The 21,845-nt window shown below is 34.5% G+C and overlaps 1 protein-coding gene and 1 non-coding gene across 2 annotated transcripts in view; one reads left to right on the top strand and one right to left on the bottom strand.

Annotated features, from left to right (window-relative positions):
* LOC129065590 (neuronal growth regulator 1) overlaps window positions 1–21,845 on the top strand; it is a gene marked incomplete at its 3' end in the record, with an annotated part of 556,915 nt that overhangs the window by 107,543 nt on the left and 427,527 nt on the right. The gene's annotated exons all lie outside the window — the stretch shown is intronic.
* LOC129065671 (U6 spliceosomal RNA) lies at window positions 20,806–20,912 on the bottom strand. Its single transcript, XR_008528614.1, has one exon. It is a non-coding gene; the product is annotated as a U6 spliceosomal RNA (small nuclear RNA).

The following is a 21,845-nucleotide window of genomic DNA, read 5'->3' as shown; positions in this document are numbered from 1 at the left end:
CTGCTCATGACATTTCCTTCCTTAAATTGTGATTTGGAAATATTATGAAGGATGGTCTTTTTTTCCCTGAACTTGGTAGTTAATTTTTCAGTGTCCTTTAACTGCTAACATTTGAAGTGAGCATTTTTATTACTGAAGAGAGATGCTCTGGGAACCACTACTGAAATAAGAGTCATAGTGGTTGTTTCATCAATGATGAAAAGGTTAGAACAATTAGAAAGTACTCGCGGCATAATTGAGATGTATGAATTTCTTGTACATTATGAAACTATTTTAAATGATTGAAGAAAAAGTAGAGTTAAAGTAATAAAATTAAGGAACAAACTACAAAGTTTATATAAGCATTGTTACTTTCTACCATGTATTTTTTTCCTTAGGGGACACATTTTCAGAATTGTTCTCTAATATTTATCATTATACATATAATATTTTATGTATATTATTATATTCAAACAATAAAGTTATTCATAGTCATTCCTCTAATAATAGTCCCATCTTTCATCTATTCTGTTGAAATATGGCATGCTGACATTCATTCTGAAGGATAATTTATTAATGTATTAATGTACCCAGTGACCTGTGGACATCGAATAACTTTCAAAACAGCAGGGCTCAGATTTGCACTGTGAATCATGTGCTAAAAACACTACCCTTCAGTTATGTACGATCTTAGGATATGACTCTGAGATATCATTATGAAGTTCTACATATACATTTATATTCTGAGTGAAGAAAAGTTTTCATGAGGTTCCTGGTCTCTAACATTCTTTTAATGTTTGAACCAGCTCAAAATACTTCAGATTTGGTAAGTTTCTACTTGAGTTGGGAATTCCTGTGATCTTTTCCAGTAGGAGGATATTGATTATGCTTCTGCTGTAGAAATTTAAATAGCTCCATTAAGACATGAAGGAAACAGCTTTCTGAACGAACTCGATGACAGAAATGAATTCTGTAAGAGGCTCTGGGATGATTGGCTTCAACAGCAATGAGCTGATCATGGACTAAAGATAAGAAAAAATTATTTTGGTCCCGATTTTGGGTACAGTGAATTCGAAACAAACTCCTAGCTTCTCAATGACTTGTCTTCATTGCTTAAAGTGTTTGCTTCTGTGTCTTAAACCTTTATTTCTTTACTGCTTCAGAGTTGTTAGCTTATCTACATGCTCACCTCTTGCCAAAAATTGAAAGCTAGTGAATTCACCTACCAATCTTGTGTTAGCCTAAATCTGTTCCAGCTATTGCAGTACCTTTGTCCACACATTTGGAAAGCTGTTTACACATTTCCAGATCATCTGTTGACATCATTGATCTGCTCTACTGTGTCACTGTTACCAATTTCATTAACTATTTCTTTGCTAGTTAAATAGTCTATTTAACTATTCCTTCATTCTTCTGATCTGTTTAGATTTCTTAGGTAAATGCTACTATGTGTTCTCACTCCTTAACTTGGATACTAACGTAGTTATGCCTATCTTTCTTCTTTACTGATATATTTATTTAAAATTATGAATGTCCCTTTAAGTAAAGCTTTCATTCCATTCTTCAACATTTAATACATAGTAATTTGTTATTATACAATTCTAAGTATTTTAAAGATCTCATCGTTTATTTTTTTATTATACATTGCTCAAAATTTTGATTTCCGAAAGTACAATTGTAATATTCTTATATTTAAATTTAATTAAATTATGATTACAGAACATAGTTTTTTTTTTTGTCATTTCTTTGGATCAGTTCTATGCTTAATTCCTAGTATGTAGACACCTTTGAAGTTATGTTTTGTAAGCTTGGGAAGGATGGGCATACTCTGTCTTATTCGTCTATGTCCATTAAATCTACGTCATTGTGTTCTGTAAATAGCCTATATCTGTACTGTTTTTTAACATATCAATATTGGAAGAAGCACATTGACATCTCCTATTTTGGTAATTACTATATACATTTACTTCTGGTTTGATAAATTTTTGTGTATAAAATTGTTTTATTAAGGGTATGCATTTCTGGGATTATTATATCTTACAAATGAATTTACTTTTTTGGGCAAACAGTGACATTTTGTAATGTGGTAACATTCATAAATTTTTTATGATTTGACTGATTTTTTTCTTTTTTAAGATATCAACTCTAGGATCACAGACATATTCAATATTATGTAAGATGTGACAATATTTTTTAATTTTTTTACATATTATTAAACCTCCCATTTGTTTACTCCCATCCGAGTATATATGTATATATGGTTTATGTGTTTACACATAGCTTTATATTCTGTGGTATTATCATTCCTATTTATTTGTCCAACAACCCACTGATCTGTAAATTTCTTCAGGGGTATATCCTTTGTTTTGCTAACCATTATAACTTCATAATGGTTTGTCTAACATAATGCTTAACAAATGGTACATATTAAGTATTAATTAAATAAAAATGAGTAAATATATATATATATACATGTGTGTATGTGTATGTGTGTGTGTTTATATATTTATATATATATATATATATAGTTAGTTAGTTAGTTAGTTAGTTAAAATCAAGTGTTCATGTACCACAGAATAAATAACAAGGAAAGATTGCACCTTTGCACCTTTGCAAAAGTTTGGACTTTTGATTACTATTCCTTGGGGTATTTTAATTTGTTTTTATTTTAATAAAATATTTCTCTGATTTTTTTATTTTTAAATTATATGTTATTGATTATGCTATTACAGTTGTCCCAATTTTTCCCCCTTTGTCCCCTCCACCAACGCCACCCACTCCCTCCGGCAATCCCCACACCTTTGCTGATATCCATGGGTCATGCTTATAAGTTCTTTGGCTACGCTATTTCATATACTGTACTTTACATCTCCATGGTTATTCTGTAGCTACCTATCTGTACTTCTTAATGTCTTCACTTCTTCACCCATTCCTACAAACACCCCTCCCATCTGGCAATCATCAAATGCTCTTTGTATCCAAGATTCTGTCTCTGTTCTTGTTTGTTTAGTTTGCTTTTTAGAGTCAATTGTTGATTGATATGTATTAATTTCCATTTTATTTTTTATAGTTTTGATCTTCTTCATTTTGTTAAATAAGTCCTTTTAATATTTTATATAACAATGGTTTGGGGATGGTGAACTCCTTTAGTTTTCTCTTGTCTGGGAAGCTCTTTGTCTGCCCTTTGATTCTATGTGGTAGCTTTGCTGGGTAGATCAATCATGTCTGTAGGTCCCTGCTTTTCATGACTTTGAATATTTCTTGCCAATCACTTCTAGCCTGAAAATCTCCTTTTGAGAAATCAGCTGACAGTATTATGTGAACTCCTCTGTAGGTACCTAAATGCTTTTCTCTTGCTCCTTTTAAAATTCTCTCTTTATCTTTACTCTTTGGCATTTTCATTATGATGTGCCTTGGAGTGGGACTCTTTGTGTCCATCTTGTTTGGGTTTCTCTGTGCTTTCTGAACTTGCATGTCTATTTCCTTCACCAAATTAGGGGAGTTTTCTTTCATTATATTTTTAGGTAGACTTCCAATTTCTTGCTTTTTCTCTTCTCCTTCTGGCACCCCTATCATGTGACTGCTGGAACACTTGAAGTTGTTCCAGAGGCTGCTTACACCATGCTCATTTTTTTGGATTCTTTCTTCTTCTTGTTATTCTGATTGGTTGTTTTTTGGCTTCCTTATGTTCCAAATCATTGATTTGATTCTTGGTTTCATCCACTCTACATACTGTTGTCTATCTGTAAATTTTTCTTTATTTCAATCAGTGTATCCTTCATTTTTGACTGGATCTTTTGCATGTTGTTGATGTCCTCACTAAGTTCCTTGAGCATCTGTACAATAAGTGTTTTCAACTCTGCATCTGATAGATTGCTTATCTCCCTTTGGTTTAGTTCTTTTTCTGGAGTTTTATCTGTTCTTTCATTTGAGCCATGTATTTTTGTCTGCTCATTTTGGCCACCTCCCTCGGTTTGTTTCTATGTATTAGTTAGAACCTCTATTACACTCTGTGTTTGTAGCGTGACCTAATAGAATAGGTGTCCTGTAGGCTCCAGCAGTACAGCTGCCCCATCTCCCAAGCTTAGTACTCGAGGTGTGCCCTCCATGGGGGGCTCAGTACACCCTTTTCTTGTAATTGTTGTTATAAGGTCAATAGAAGAGATTTACCCAGGGCAGTCAGCTGCAGGGAGTGGTTGTGGTCACTGAGCACCAACCTCCTCCCTCCATTCAGGAGCAGGATAGTGATGCTCTGACATGACCTGTAGTCATCCACTGGGTGCATAAACTAGGATTTCCCAGGTGGTGCAGGCTAAGGTCAGCTACCACTTGTGTTCTCCCCAGGGCTACGCAGCATGAGCTACAAAGCATTCTGCAGTTGTTGCTACTTGTGCCGGGCTTGGAGATTTCAATGTGAAACCAAGCTATGAACCTTTTCTGGCTGCCACTAGTGCTGATACTGGGATCATTTAGCAACATGTGGAGGGCTAGGAACTTGCTGAGGCCACCTGTTTGAGAGGATTTAGGAAGATATAGAGGATGAGCCAAGACCAACATTCATATGGAAAAGCCACTGTTAACTGCTTGGGTGGGCACATAAATTGGTTGGAGCAGAGCCTCAGGGAAACACCAGGGTGGGGCAATCAGCAAGAGAGGTAAATGGAGTCTCAGATATTGCTCCTGCCTGCTGGTTCTGTGGTTCTGTGGTTCTATGGCTCTGTGTGTAGGGGGATAGGGTTCAGAAAAGGAAGGAGAAAAGTTTCCACCAGTTCTTGTTCCTCACTCAGTTCCTCCCCATATGCCACTGGTGTACTTCAAGCCACTCCCCTGGTGCTGAAGCTGAGAGAGTGAGTTTGAGTGAGGGTCTTGAAAGAACTGTTTTGTAATCCCGCAGTTTCTTACACTGACTCAATCCCTGAAAATTTTTATAGCCAAAAGTAATAGGAGGTTATCTTCCTGATCCTCAAACTCTGGGCTGAGGGGCCTGGTATGGAACTGAAACCCCTTGCTCCCATGAAATACCCCCTGAAATTCTTATGCACCACATGTGGGTGTGTGACTAGCCCATTCTTTGTCTCTGTATCTCCTACCAGTCTAGATGGATGTGATTTCTTTAATTCTGTAGTTGTTGAACTTCCATTCAACTTGATTTCAGATGGTTCTGAGTGATGGTTGTTTTATATTTTATTTGCAATTTTGATGTGGGTGTGCGAGTAGGGGAGCTGTGTTTACCTACACCTCCATGTCGACTGAAGTATTTTTTTCTGAATTTTTAAAAAATAAGTCTTTTACAAGGGAGATATTTACCTGGTAGGTTTTGTTTTTGTTGCCTTCCTTGTTTATTATTATGTTTTCAATAACACTTGCTAAAGAGTCAGAAGACTTTTGATAGACCAAGAAATAAACCAAGTAACCAGGAACAAGTGAGTCAGGAAGGTACTGATTATGTAAACTTCCTGTTGTTACTATATTTTTGTTGTTCATGTTGTAGAATGGTACTGCATAAATCATGTGAATAATTAAAATTAGTATTTTAGCCTTTATATAACTTCTAGAATTTTATTTTATGGTATAGGCTTTAATGTGAATGTGTCTATTTTATTTTTATTTATTTTTTTCAGAACCAGTCTGTATTTATTTATTTATTTGATTTACATTTTCTAATAGTTTATTTTTATTGTATTTTTCCATTATCTTTTATCCCTTTTACACCCTTTTCTGCCTCCATCCACCACCCTCCCTCCCACAATCACCACAATGTTGTCCGTGTCCATGAGTCCTTTTTCTCTTTTAGCTCTATTTTTCTACTTATCGACATTTCTGCATCCTGAGCTATGAACCTGCTATCTGTGAGTTGGTCTCTATTTTGCATGTTGGTTCAGTTTGTTCTTTAGATTTCACCTATGAGTGAAATCATATGGTATTTGTATTTCTCTGATTGGCTTGTTTCACTTAGTATAATGTTCTCCAGGTCCACCCATGCCATCACAAAAGGTAAAATTTTTCTTCTTTTTTACAGCCAAGTAATATTCCATTAAGTAAAAGCACCATAGTTGTTTTGTCCACTCATTGCTTGATGGGCACTTGGGCTGCTTCCAAATCTTGGCTATTGTAAATAATGCTGCAATGAGCATAGGTGTGTTTATGTTCTTTCAAATTAGTGTTTTGGGGTCCTTCAGATAAATTCCCTGAAGTGGAATTGCTGGTCATAAGGCCATAGTAATCAAAACAGCATGACCCTGGCATAAAAACAGACACATAGGTCAGCAGAACAGAATAGAGATCCCAGGAATAAATGCATGCTATTATAATCAATTACTGTTTTACAAGGGAAACAAGAACATACAATGGGCTAAAGATAGTTTATTCAATAAATGATATTGGGAAAATTGGATAGATATGTGCAGAAAAATTAACTAGATCATCTTCTTATAACACATGTAATAATAAATTAAAAATTAATTAAAAGATGTAAATGTGAAACTTTAAACAATAAAAATCCTAAAAGAAAACATAAGCAGTAAAAATTCAGACATTGCTCATAGTACTATTTTTTCTGATATATCTCCTCAGGCAAAAGAAACAGAAATAAAAACAAAGAAATGGGACTACATCACATTAAAAAGGTTTTACACGACAAAGAAAACCATCAACAAAATAAAAAGGCAATCCCTTGAACTTATATGATATATATTCACCGATATATCATATAAGGGATTACTATCCAAAATTTATAAAGAACTTAAAAAAACTCAACACCAATAAAACCAAAACAATCTAATTTTAAAAAATGGGCATAAGACCTGAATAGACATTTCTCCAGAGGACACACAGATAGCCAACAGATATACGAAAAGATGCTTAACATCACAGATCATCAGAGAAAAACAAATTGAAACAACAATGAAATATCACCTCATACCTCTCAGGATGACTATCTTCAATAAATTAACAAACAACAGGTGTTGGTGAGCATGTGGAGAAAGGAAATCTTTTTGCGCTGTTGGTGGGAATGCATACTGATGTGGCCACTGTGGAAAGCAGGATGGAGTTAACTCAAAAAATTAAAAGTGAATGTGCCTATTTAAAAAATATAAAGGGCATCATAAAATCTAAACTTGTTACCATTTTTTGGCCAGTTGTGTCTGCAGAAGTCAAGGCTTTCCACAAAGTCTAATCAACCATAATATAGAACGATTTATTTTACAAAGTGACTGCTAACCAAATACCACTAAAAATGTCTCTAATCCAAAATTTAAGATTCGAAATAAACACAGTGAAATTTGATATATTTTCTTTGACATTGCTAAGGTTACATGTAAACTTATTTCACTTTGCTTTATCTGCAATCATCAAATAATTATTAGAAATGTTATCCTTTTTCAATCTATTTCAGCTTATTTTTGCAATGCTTATATTTACTCATTGTAGAAGGAAAAATTTCTTTCACACTCTCTTAAACTTAAGAAAAAATCTCAACCAGGCTTCCTCCTTTATTATACATTCTTTTTTGCTGTTGTTGTTTGCTTCTTTTTTGTTAAAGGACTAGTGAACTCTCAAGTAAACAAATGTCAGTTATACATCCATAGTCCCTTTGTCGTTTGAAAAGCTTATTCTTCATGACAAGTGTCAGGGCTGCTGATGATTCAAATTAATGTTAAAAAATAATAAGTGAATGGAAGAGGGTAGCCACAAAATCTTCTCTGTTTAAGACACTCAGCTTTGGGACTTCAGGGTCTGTAAAAATGGACTGCCACTACACAGATCATGAGAGGATTCAGAGTAGTGCTATGTGAAGAGAACATCACAAAGATATGTGTGAAAGGCTTTCCGAATATAAACCTGATATTCAAATTATAAAGTGGTCTCATTGTTATTATATAAGGAGATTAGTCCTTGGTAGATTTTAAAATAACAACTTTGGAGTTAGAGTTAATAGTGTTTAACTTTTTCTGAACAAGATTATATGTTAAAAATGTATTACTTCTCAATATCTATTTTAAATTTAGTATATAAACAGACTATGGTATAAACTCCTAAAGATATCAAAAACTTTTTGTGATTGCTTTATAACTTTTTGTAAATACTTTTAGTAAATATGGTGCCAATGAAGATTCTTTTATTGAATTCACATATGTATGTCTAAATATGGACTTCTTAAAGAATGTTTTTAAACCCTGGCTGGGTAGTTCAGCTGCTTAGAGCATCCTTTTGATATGCTAAGGTTGTGGGTTCGATCTTTGGTAGAATGAGAAACCAATGAATGCATAAATATGTGGAAACACCATTTGATCTCTCTCTCTCTCTCTCTCTCTCTCAAAATCAATAAAAAAGAATGTTTTCATTGCCTAAAAACAACATGCATTATGTATTCAAGCATAAACATACACAAAGCGCACATGCACAGACATATCTGCACACACTGTATTGTTTCCGATGGGAAGAGAGATTAGCTAAGTCAGCCATAACCGAAATGCATTAATTAGAAGTAAGGGTCAGTGAAGAGAGTATAATAAGTCCCTGTGGATTTGATAGAAATTGCACATCAACATGTAGTAGGAAATTCTACTTTTTCCAATATTCCACCATAGATTCTACTAACAAATGTAGTCTCTGAATTGTGTGAACACACACAAATGACATGTGCTATGTGCAATTATGCCACTTACCCACTAGTGTTAAAATGACAAATTAAACAGCTTTACAGATACAATATTGCTTGACACAGTGAAAGAACTTGTTCTGCCAGGAATTAAAATAGGTTTGTGAAGACATTTTATCCCACTCCCCAACACAAGCCAAGAGAAAAAAGGAAAAATGAGAATCACATAGCATCTAAAAAACAAACAAAAAAACCTGAGAATTCTTAACCATAACGTTAACTTTCAAATAAAGACAAAAATAATTCAGTTTCTGAATGATTGTTACACATAGCAGATTAAAATCTTTGTATTTGAATATAAAATAAAAGAAAATATGAAAAATGATGGAATTATTAAAAATAAACCCTAACTAGTGTAACAATTACTAAGCAGAAAAATAATTTAAAAGAAATAAATAGAGTAATATCTTAGAAAAATATTATGTATTTTTCTGCTTAGTTGTTTTATGATAATACTGAGTAAAGAAATACTGAGCAATGTTGTTTTATGATAATACTGTGTAAAGAAATAAAGAAAAACAATGAAGGTGAAGAATAAAGATTTGAATGGAATCGCAGAGAAAAACAGAAATTCAAAACAAAATATTCCCATGATTATCTGTGTCTTGTGAAATGCACCTAATACCACCAAATGCCCACTTACCTATGGAGAGACAGAAGACATTTTTTGTCAATCAAAACTGACCACTAAAACATCCTACTTCATAGGGCAAGCAAAAACAACAGATATTTTAGAAAAGCATGGTGCATGTGTGCTCACCTGTCAACTTAAAGTTTGCACATGGTTGCTTCAGTGCCCCATTCAAAACTCTGTTTCACACTTCCTTGCAGACTCTATTTTCTGCTATCACATTTAGTGTTCACAGCTGATAAAAATGTTGTTCAACAGCTTGATTCACTTGAAATGAACTCTCAAGTATGAATGTACCTGGAATGAAAATAAAACTACCTGGGCATACCTTAATGAAAATCAAAAGAACATGCTCAATATAAATTTAAGAAATGATTCTGGAGATGCCTTTTACTGAGCATGTCTTTCTCCTTACTATTCAGATTACTTGAGATATATTATTATTGCCTTACCTCAGATATTTAAAGAGGTTGTTAGGGTAAGTTCTCAGAAATTGTTGTTTTCTTCCTTTGAAGACCACGTAGACATTATTTTACTCACACTTTGTAAAACCCCAGATTCACTATTGTGAATTACAAAATTTTCCATATAGGTCTTTGCTAAAAATGACAATGGCATGACTCTGGCATGCTTTTATAAAAAATCATGTTGAAGCTACATTGGTAATATATATAGATCACATGAGGACATTTCAGATCCTGGCCAGTTGCAAACCTGCATGTGCACCTTGGGGTTTAAGCTGCATATGCAGATTTCAAGGAAGGACCAAGATCAAGTTTTTTCTTGTGATTTTCTAAGGTAAGAAGTATTATAAACAAATAAGAAAAAAATGACATTGGTTCTAAGGGTTGTGGGGCAACATTCAGAGAAACAAGAATATACTTCGAAAGAAGACTGATTCCTTCCTTCTAAAGTATACGGATCAAGAGGAACTGCTCAATGATATTATCTCTGAAATATGTATATTCTTATCAAAGGGGTGAGAAACTGTCTGGGAAAAGCATTCAAATCTATGCATTTTGGCTAACCATAGTGGAATATTAAGGAGTGCCAACTGTGGTAAAACTCTAAAATATTATTACTTTGCTTCTTTTATGTGTGAAATATGTGGATATATAATTATAAAAGAGTATGCTCCATGCATATGCACCCTATGTCCTGCATTTCTAATTTATATCTTAGAGCAATCATATTTTATGTTCATATGTTTGGTTCATTATTTAATCTATTTCTAACATTGTTTCTTATAGTTTTGTGATTATGTTCTCTTTATATTAATAAGACACATCTCAAATGTAAATAGTATTGAAAAATATAAAATATGTATTTTCACTCACCATGGTACTCCCATATGTATCCTTATATCTTAGCACATGCCTGGCTGGTCGATATTGTATGTTTAATAAAAATAAATGAATGAATTAGACATAATTTACAATGAATGCAACTCATATAAAGTTTACATAATTTAGAAAATGCAGAAAGATCATGTATGCTTGGAACATTGAACTCAGAATTAGTTATGTGTTTATTTTTCAGAATCCTATGTAGTTAAGCAATGATTTTTCTTTATTTTTTTTTAAATCCTACTTCCAAACCTGAGGGATACAATAGTTCTCCATTAGAATGGAATTGATGCAAAAGGGGAAAGGCATAGAGAAAATCCCAAATCATTCTGATAAATCCTTCCCCAATAGAAAAGCACTAAATTGATGAATATGTATATTTAAACCATTTCCTTTGTTGTCAGTGCATGTTCTTGGAATAAAATATGAGTGACCTCAATTTACAACATAATGACATACTAAAACATTGTCAATACTGAGTAAAATATGTACCGAGGACAAGATTTTTCTATTGCTTTTCATAATTATTTAGAATGTATTCACTATTGGGTAGAAAAATTGCAGCTTTAAAATGACATTCTTTTGTGAATCAGAAAAAGTGAGTGTTTAATCATGAAATTTCTATCAGGGTAATGCTAACCTCATAAAATAAGTCAGGAAATGTTCCCTCATTTTAATTTTTTTTAAGAATTTAAAGATTAGCATTAATTTTTTAAATATTTGGTAGAGTTCACCAGTGAAACCATATGGTCCTGGGCTTCCTTTTTGGGAGGGGAGGTATTCCACCTAGCTGTCTGAATGCTGATTACAATAAAATGTTTATTTCTATACAACATTCTGGTTTTATACCTCACCAAGTCACTATCCCTTTATCATAAATGTAGCAAACTATCAGGAGATATTCTCATTGTGTTATTATCTGGCAGAACTGATAAAGTCTTGCAAATCGTATTTAACAAATACTGACAGAATGTCTTGTATGTTCTGGACAAATGTTAAGCTTTCTATACTCATCTACTGAATTAATGAGTACATTAACAAAATAAGCTTTTAAACTATGAGGTTTCTATGGGCACGTAAATGTGAGATGAAAAATTCATTTTCAGTAGCAATTTGAAAAACCAATCTCAGTGTTTGTTTGTTACTACATTTAAGTGTGAGAGAAGTTTAGTTAAGCTAAAACCTACATGTCACTAAGAGTTTCAAAAAACATCAAAAGAATGTAGTAAGTTTCACAGCATTGTAGATCCATAATTAGCTTTATATTTTCTGTTTATTCATTTCATATATATAAAACTTATCATTTGCAACTTGAAGATAACAGCTTACAAGTGGAAATCTATACTTTGACGCTTTTTGGGCATATGTTATCTTAGTTTGTATTTAGTGTGCTTAAGTATTTATTTATTTGGCTGAGCATAAATTCTGCATAATAATGTAATCCTCACTGCCGTCATAAAATAGACTCTATTATAATCCCCATTGTACACAAGAGAAATGGAGACATAAAAGATGTTTATTAATTGCCTTATATTACACAAGTTTTAGTGCTGTGTTATGGATCCAGGCAGTTTGGCTATGGAGTCTGTAATCTTAACAAATGAAATATTGCCTCTCAGTAAAGCCTTTTGTAAATAGTCATGATCATGGGCCATGAAGATTCCCATCATTTTACTTCCTCGTCAATCTATGGTCATTTGTGCCATTCCCTAATAGACAATGAAAAGTATTTGTTTCCAATTAATGAACAGTATTTTAATTTTTTATCACTCATGTTCCTTAGACTGTGTTTGTTCATGTACTTTTTACTAACTCACCAAGTGCCCCCTGCATAACAGTCCCTGTGCTCAGCACTGATCAGAACCAGAGGTTGCCTGAGTTTGATTACTTGATGAGTGAGGAAAAGCTAAGGTTTATACAGAGAATTAGTTACTCATTTAATATTAAAAGCTAACAAAATTAAAGTAATGTCATATGTGGAGTTTCATTTGATATGGTTCAGGAATAGCAAAATTTGTGATATTTGTCTACAGTAGTGACCTTCATTCTGATTTACCATAAATCATTACACAAATATTTATGGAACACTTACCTCCAGTCACTGTACCAGGTGTGGAAATAAAATGCAAAAAAAAAAGATACACTTATCCCCACTGGTCAGCTCCATCATCTGTCCCCCATTCGTTCTGCCCTGCCCATGCTCCCTCTGCATTCCTCAGCTTTACACACACACACTCACACTCACACTCACACTCAAGAGTTCATGAACCTCTATACACATCCTTTCACTGAGGGAGGGCTCTGTCCCACAGAGCTGCTCCAGGTCACCCTGGACGAGGAAATAAACTGTACCAGACACAATTTGCCTGTCAGGAGAGGGGGTCGGGGATTCCCTCTAGTGGAGAATGCCCTGAACCCTTCTCTCGAAGTGGCTTTTATTGAGAACGAAATACGCACAGACGTATACAGCACTCATACAGAGCCTATGAATTCTACATCAAAAGGCAATAGATAATAAATTGAAGATATACAGAGGTTTGTCTTAAATCAAGGTCTGTCAGACAAGTTGGTGCCAGATGATCATTAAGGCACAGTTCTCGGGCCTCAGGAATTATCTCCTTATGGTGAAGTAAAACACCTTGTTTTTCCTTAACAAGGCCGTGCAAACCAGAGCAAGCTTCAGTAATTATATTGCATTCTTTCACGGGCTGCAGTTCCCAGTACCGCGCAGAGTGGTCCCCAATACTTTATGATAGAGTAAAATCTACCTTCCTTATGAAAAATATAAAATAATCAAATAATGTAATTGATTTGAATGTGCTAGTATAACAGCACAAACTGGGGCTTGGCCACTTTGCACTTTTAGTTTACATGACTCAACCATTAGTGTTGAAGGAAACAGGTTTTTATTAACAGGGTTCCCATCTTGGGGTTGCTGAGAGCACTCCTGCTCAGAGTCTCTCTTGCTCACCAAAAGGCTATAAGCCAAAACCATGCCCAAAAGTTCCCCATACCCTAATCTGTTCATCAGCCAGTCACAGTAACAGATCTCCATCCTCTCTGAAATGCGCACTCATAGGTTTCAGAGCTGCCATCCTCTCCCAGCAGCTCTCTCCTTCAGGATCTGGGGTATGTCATTCTTGGTCTCCACATAACATTTCAGGAAACCATGTGCCATGTTACACTTTCTCACAAGGTGGAGACTAAGGAGGCACATGTCCCTGCAAGGGACCCTGCCTCTAGGAGTGAGTTCCCATGCTCTGCTGTGTCTAAGCCCCTGTTAGGCCCTGCATCTCCTGGTTCCACAAGTGCTCCTGTTTGTTCAGGGAGCAGGGCCAGAAGCCCAGAACATCGAGACAGCTTACACTAATCTCTAAAGTCCTGTACCAAAAGTCTCCTTACCAAGAGAGCAACTTCTTCGTATGTCTTTCAGAGAAGCAGAAGTCTGTAACTCGGCATTTCCAGTCACAGTTCAGCTTCAAGCATATCTTACATCCCTGTGTGCTTGGCTTGGCAGTTTCCTGAAGCTCTGTCAGCTCTCCAGGCAGAACTCCTCCTCTCTTTTTGGCTCCTCTAGTGATCTTCGGCCATCTCTATTTAAGTGCTTGCCTTGGAACTTCCTATGTAACCTCATATCTAGCTCTTCCTACGTTGCCTTAGTGTCTGCCATTTTTGCCAGCTCCCCAATGTCTTTGACCCTCTTTTGATTGCCATCTTTAGTCAGGGCAAGAGTTCTCAGTGATGCACAGGCATCTGGGGAAGGCATGTGCTCCTTCCCACCCACCTGCGCCCCGGCTATGTCATGAATCACTGCATACTCTCACAATCACACAATTTGCCCTGGGCAGCAGCCGCCTTCTCTTCAGGAAGGCACAGCTATTAATTTGCCTTCGTTATGCAATGTGTCTTAAGTGCTGTACTCCCGCTAACCCTGCCCCTAATCCTGCCTGAAGACAGGTCTGTGAGGTGGCTCCCCTACTTTCAGGGGACCCATGTTCTGCCTCCCATTACACTAGTGACAAATATTCATGGATCCTCTCTTTTCTAGTTTTCACGCATTTTAATTAACAGAATATGGTTTCCTATAAAGATGATTGGACCCAAAACACCAAGTTTAAGGATGGTTGAGTACTGGAGTTGTTGATGTTATGATGTTAGGATTAAATGAGATTGTATATGTAAGGTTCTTGGTTCTTTTGTTTAAATGAGACAAAATATATGAAAGTATTTTTAAACCTTAAACTGATATGTATTGTTTCTATTTTTCTCTTTATCTCTCTGCTTCCTTCCTTCCTTCTTTCCTTCCTTCCTTCATCAGATTATTGTCAGTAATTGGCCTGTCTTGTTGCATAATTAAAGTGACTCTGTTAGTGGGAATATTTGTCTTTTGTGATGAATCATCCACATCATAGCAGGCTGTAGACCAACTGATTTGGTAGTTGAACTTCATTGTGTTCTAAAATTACATTCAATAAATGAAAATTGGGTCACTTATGATGAAGTTCAATCTTACATTTTTCATATCTATGTGTCTGTTTCCATGTGTCTCTGATAATCATTCAGAATTACCTTTTGCTTAGTAGGAAATTAAAAAATCACACTCTGACAGTGTGGAACCTTCCTAACAAAGCATTAAATTATAAAATCTAAGTACCAATTACCTCCTGGGTCGGAAGGGCATGGAGTTGGAGTCATGTGAAGTAGAATGAATGATGAACTATGGGTCCCCTCCAGTTTCTGCTGCTTGTTCCTCTGATACAGAGTTGCTTTGTTAAAGGGATTTATTTACAATGATTGCATGGGTATAGTGTTCATGCAGTTACTTCATTCCTTTTCTTTATTAGCTTCTGACTTTTTTATTATCATGCTTTTCCTTTTTGCTATAATAATTGTTAATTATTACTATGACACCACTGGGTAAAACTTCTATTAACTGTCATTGTTTGACTAACAGTTACAGAGATTTACTTTTGTTAAACACCTGCCATACTAGACAGCCATAAACCAAGGGATACAGTGCATTAAAGAAAAGCTCCTGTTTTGTGAGCTTCAGCCTAAGGGACTGTGTATGTTTCTAGGTTTACAAAGAAACTATTTAATGGGAGCCAATAGATTTTGTCAGAGGGGTAGTTACCATCATTTAAATAGAGGTCCACTAATCAAATTCTAGAGAAAGATCTTCCTATAATTAATGTTACCCTTTGAACAATATTATTATCTTTGATTTGCTGAAATAAAGTTGAATAAACGTTCCCAACACATTTAATGGTGATTCCATTGATTACAGAATATTTTAACAAAGAATGACATTCAAATTTTAATAAACAATTTCCATGTAAACTCAGGATAATACATATCATAACAATGAATGGATAGTTGTATTTAATGAATGTGTTACTTTTTAAAAATATTTTAAAAGAATTCCCTGGCATAAATTTATCTGTCAATACTAGAAAATATGGATGAAATGTATGATTTATAGTTCCAGAATTTTTTGAAAATTACATATACTAAAATGTGCTCATTTCACAAAGTGTTCTTATATCTTCAAAGGATAATTCTATGTGTTTCCAGCTGCATCTTTGGCATTAATGGCCTGTGCTTCTGTGATATCGAACTACATGGCTATATGGATTGCATATAGACTAGCGACTTGATCCCCTTTCCCTGGAATGCCCCTCTCCTTACCCTTTGCCAATATATCATTATTAATTTAATATGCTCTCAAGCACTCTGTGAATTCTTCTATGTTAAGTTATAACATCACAAGGTGTACATATGATGGTATATATAATGGTATTATCTCTATATTTAACTTTTATATCCATGTCATGCAGCAAATTATCTGGCTCATATTACACATTCAATGTTTCTTCGTTAAAAAAAATTAACAACTTTAACTTCCTCTTAAATCTAAATATAAGCCGCCTTAAAAGGGTATACTGGAAAAATGAACTGGTAAAAAGTGTTTTCCTTATCTAACTACATCATATTAGTTACTAATAATGTTACATCTGATTGATGATGCTCCAAAATAACAGTGTACCCTTGAACAACATGGGTTTGAACTGCATGGGTCCATAAAACATATAAAATATGTATTAATAGACTTTTATGTCAATCATAGGCTTCCAGCAACAGTAGGCTGTAACTAGTTAAGTTTTGGGGACATCAGAATTTACATGTGAATTTTTGATTGTGCAGAGTGTTGGCACATCTACCCTCCACATCGTTCTAGGGTCAACTTTAACTGGTTATTATTTTTGTACCTATTGCATTGTATACATGGAATTTTAACTGTAATTTTTTTTTATTGAAATTTAACAGAATTTAGTGTGCATGAAAGTAAAAAACTAACTTAGATTGGAAACAATTGTCTAAGGAAAAGCAATTTTTATATCACCACATTACTTGGTGTAAAACCAACATACCTATATTAAATTTACCTGTATTTTAGAATGTCTCTAACATTTATTACTAAAAATATAATGTCTTTTTTGGAATTAAAGTTAGGCTGCCTTAAAACTTAAGTCTGCCCAATTTCCTATTTAACTCATTTATTTGATCATAGATTGTATGTGAATTTCTTGAAAATAAGAGTAACAATCCAATCATTTATCACTTAAACAAGAAAAACTTTATTTTTAAGCAAAAATATGTTTTTTTATAATTTGAATATAGCCAACCTTTCAGCAGATGGAAAAGTTCCAATTCCTTGATAACGACAATAAAGGGGGTCCTCAATAACTCCCTTTTCTAATCTTTTAAATACAATGTTGTCCTAAGTTATTCAAAGCCCAAAGTGCAGCCACAAAAATAAATCAAGATTGGGAAATTGATAGGGTTACGTGTGGATTCAGATATTAAATCCTGCCACCACAACCAGTTTCTCTGTGTATCACTTCTGAGCTACAGCATCTCTCTCACAATAATCTGACCATATAATCTTTGATGATTGGGTAATTTGATAATGTGATTCTTCAAGAGATTGGAAAGGGAAAATGAGGTGGTAAACTTAGTTATTGGCTAGAGCTCTTCAAGTATCAGGGAAAGTGTAAGAACAACTGTTGCTACCAACACCAAACATCTAAAACGGGTTACTGAAATTTATAGGTCCAAACCTAGCTTGCTAAAAGAGGCATGAAAACAGGAAAAGTAATAACATAATTGAGATTACCTGTGGTATATAACAAAGATATGCTCCGTGGATATATCCTGTTTTATAATATTCCTGTTTTATAATTTCTCCTAATACCAATTTTGCAACTTTTATAATGTTTAAACTCTACTGTTTCATATTAAAATGTTTGTGATAAAATAAAAGAAAAATATAAAAAATAGCACAATCTATCCACCAAATAAATTTAACAACTGTTGACACTTTGCAATATTTACTTTATATTCTTTGTCTTAAAAGAAATAAAATATAACACAGCAAAAAAGTTATAAAGAATAAAATATTATGAAGAAAGCGAGGAACATTTCACTTCATCTAATTTCTTTTTTTCCTAAGCTTGAGTTGTTTTATGAGCAACCTGAAGTTAGAGTGCATCTGTGCCTTCTAAATTTTTATATAGTTTATAACAGGAACTGTTTAATGTACATTTAAAAATAAATTGCACCATAAGGTATCTAAATTTTGGCCAGTTTGCTTTTTATTCCACTAGCATGACATTTTGGTCACTTATGCATATTTAAAATATGTATTTATTTCATTTATATTATCTGCTTTAAATTATCATATGAGAATATTTTCCAGGCTCTTTTTTAAATGAAATGTTTATGTTTCGTTGTTGTGATTGTGTCTTCAATTTAATAAGTTGATTATTATCCTCTTTCTTTTCCCACAACAGTATTTAAAGGTGCATATTTCTGGTTTTACGGTAGTTATTCTTGAATTTTTAACAAGTATTCTCAACTTGGCAATACACAAAGGAGGTCAATAGCTCTATCACCCTCCAAATATTCCAGGATGTCAGAATGCTTGAATAGCAATTAGCCCCATATGAAATCCCTGTTATTATTCTACATTGTTTTGATTCCACCTGGTTTTAATACACCATTGGAAATTATTGCTGTGGCATTTTTATAGATGATGCTTTCCATTGTTTTTTTCATATCACTCTCTCTTTCAGAATTGAATTTATTCATTTGTTTTTGTATCCTTTATGGTACATTCAGCAAGAATATATAAAGAACATTCTATTTTATCAGAAAATATCTTCACTTTGCACTGAATCTTGAATGATAGTTCATCTGGATCTAGAATTAAAAGGTCTCAGATATTTGCCTTAATCACCTAGCACATGTTACTTGTTACATTGTTTATTAATATTGCTTAAAAATAATCTATTAATCCAATTGTTGTTCATCTGAAGGTACTCTGAATTTTATCTCTCTCTGTCTTTGGTGTTCTTCTATTTTTAGACTAAATATTGTCTAGACATTTTTTTTTAAAGTCTGGTTTTTATTAACTATGGTTTTTTTTTCAATCTGAAGATTTAAACTTTAATTCTGGAAGATTCTTACCCACTAACTTTTCAATATTGCCTTCCTCCACTCCATCATCACATTAATATACATAAATAGGAACAGTTCATCCTATCCCTTTTGTTTCTTAACTGTCCCTTTATTTTTTGCTTTTTTTTTTTTACATCTATTTGCTGTAACATGGGTGATCACAGATACTTTCCAAATGACAAATACTCCAGATTACTAATTTTGATCTGTTTAGTATTTTTATTAAATATTTTATTGTTATTCTATTACAGTTGTCCTAATATTTACATCTTTGCTCTCCTCTGCCCAGCCCAGTCCCGACTCTCACAGTCAATCCCCACACTGTTGTCTGTGTCCATGGGACATTCATACATGTTCTTTGTCTAGTCCCCTCCCCTTCTTTTCCCCATTATCCCCCTCCCACTCCCTTCTGGTCGCTGTCAGTCTGTTCCTTGTTTCTATGCTTCTGGTTATATTTTGCTTGCTTTTCTGCTTTGTTGATTGGGCTCCTCTTATAGGCAAGATCATGTGGTATTTGTCTTTCACCACCTGGCTTATTTCACTTAGCATAAGGTTCTCTAGGTCCATCCATGCTGTAGCAAACGGTAGGAGTACCTTTTTTCTTTCTGCTGCATAGTATTCCATTGTGTAAATGTACCACATTTTTTCACTCCACTCATTTACTGATGGGCACTTAGACTATTTCCAGCACTTAACTATTGTAAATAATGCTGCTATAAACTTGGGGTGCATAGGTTCTTTTGAATTGGTGTATTAGAATTCTTAGGGTATAATCCTAGCAGTGGAATTGCTTGGTCAAAAGGAAGTTCCATTTTTAGATTTTTTAGGAAATTCCATACTGTTTTCCACAGTGGCTGTACCAGTCTGCATTCCCACCAACAGTGCACTAGGGTTCCCTTTTCTCCACAACCTCGCCAGCACTCATTGTTTGTTGATTTATTAATGATGGCCATTCTGATTGGTATGAGGGTGATACCTCATTGTGGTTTTAATTTGCATCTCTCTGATGGCTAGTGATGTAGAACATCCTTTCATATGTCTATGGGCAATCTGTATGTCCTCTTTGGAGAAGTGTTTATTCAGATCCTTTGCCCATTTTTTAATTGGATTGTTTGTCTTACTGGTGTGGAGGTGTATGAGTTCTTTATGTATTTAGGAGATCAAACCATTGTCTGAGGTATCATTGATAAATATGTTTTCCCATACAGCCAGTTCCCTTTTCATTTTGATGATGATTTCTTTAGCTGTGCAGAAGTTTTTGTTTGTTTGTTTGTTTTAAATATGATATAGTTCCAATTGTTTATTTTTTCTCTTATTTTCTTTGTCCTAGGAAATATATTGGCAAAAATATTGCTTCATGGGATATCTGATATTTACTACCTATGTTTACCTCTAGGACTTCTATGATGTCATGACTTATATTTAGGTCTCTCACTCTTCTCGAATTTATTCTGGTGTATGGTGTAGGTTGGTGGTCTAGTTTCATTTTTTTGTATGTACTTGTCCAGATTTCCCAACACCATTTATTGAAGAGGGTATTTTCACTCCATTCTATTCTCCTGCCCCCTTTGTCAAATATCAATTTACCATACAGACATGGGCTTATTTCTGGAGTCTCTCTTCTGTTCCACTGATCCATGTGTTTGTTTTTATGCCAGTACCAGGCTAAAAATATGGAATACTTCATTAATTTGTGTGTCTTCCTAGCTCACGGGCCATGCTAATCTTCTCTGTATCATTCCAATTTTAGTATATGTGTTGCCAAAGTGAGCCCTGCTGTTTAGTCTTTTATTTAGTTTTAATGTAGTGAATACAGTCACGTGCAACTTAAGGATGGGGAAATAAATAGTCTGAGATATTTGTCATTGTGCTAACATCATAATGTGTACTTACACAAATTAAAGGATATAGCAGCTATGGGGACATAGTAAGTTTATGTACAACAGCACCATTCCAAACACTTGAGTAATTGTATACTAAATCATGACACTTGGCCTTTTTTTGTAATAATGCAAGTGCCTGATTTAAGCTTTGATTGCCCATGCTTTGACTTCAAAGAGGGCTGTCACAGTTAGACACATTGCCAGCCGTGGGACTAGATAGAGGGCCAGGCCACCTCCTCCACACTGAAGCTTCTTTTATACACCTTGGTTGATTTCTATAACTTATTATTTGAGCTATTTTTGTCTTTCTCTTTTTGAGCTTAAATTCCTGCTGTTATGATTTAAACTCACCAATAAAAAAGTGATCCATTGAAAACTTAGGCCCTCATACTGGACCTCAAATGAAGCAGAATCCCACTGTTCTCTCTGTGATATGAAGGTCCTTCACTCACCCTCCTTGCAATTTGCATCCTGGCTTGTCTTGTGTGTACCAGAGCCTGTAAGGAATAAACTATTTTTCCTTAAAGTTTTGTAATGGTTACTGTTGAAAGATGCCTTGCAATCATAATAGGAACCACAAGGGCTGATTCAGATGCAACACTGATTTTCAAAAATAGTTGTGTTTGGGAAGCTCACAGTGAGTGGCCCAGGTGAGGGCCTCAGACATTTCTAGCCAATAGATTGAGATCATCACAAAAGAGGAATGGGTTAGGCTAAGATGTCACTAGGAGTGAGGAATTTTAGATTCATGCTAATCCTCTGGGACCACCATCATATATGTGGTCAATTCATCCTTGAACTTTTTTTTTTTAATTTATTTTTTC

Source organism: Pteronotus mesoamericanus, unplaced genomic scaffold (assembly GCF_021234165.1).
Source record: "Pteronotus mesoamericanus isolate MK-2021 breed Mesoamerican mustached bat unplaced genomic scaffold, CSHL_Meso_final contig_181, whole genome shotgun sequence".
Taxonomy (NCBI): Eukaryota; Metazoa; Chordata; class Mammalia; order Chiroptera; family Mormoopidae; genus Pteronotus; species Pteronotus mesoamericanus.
The sequence above is the reverse complement of the archived record's forward strand: the minus strand, read 5'-3'. Positions and strand labels throughout refer to the sequence as shown.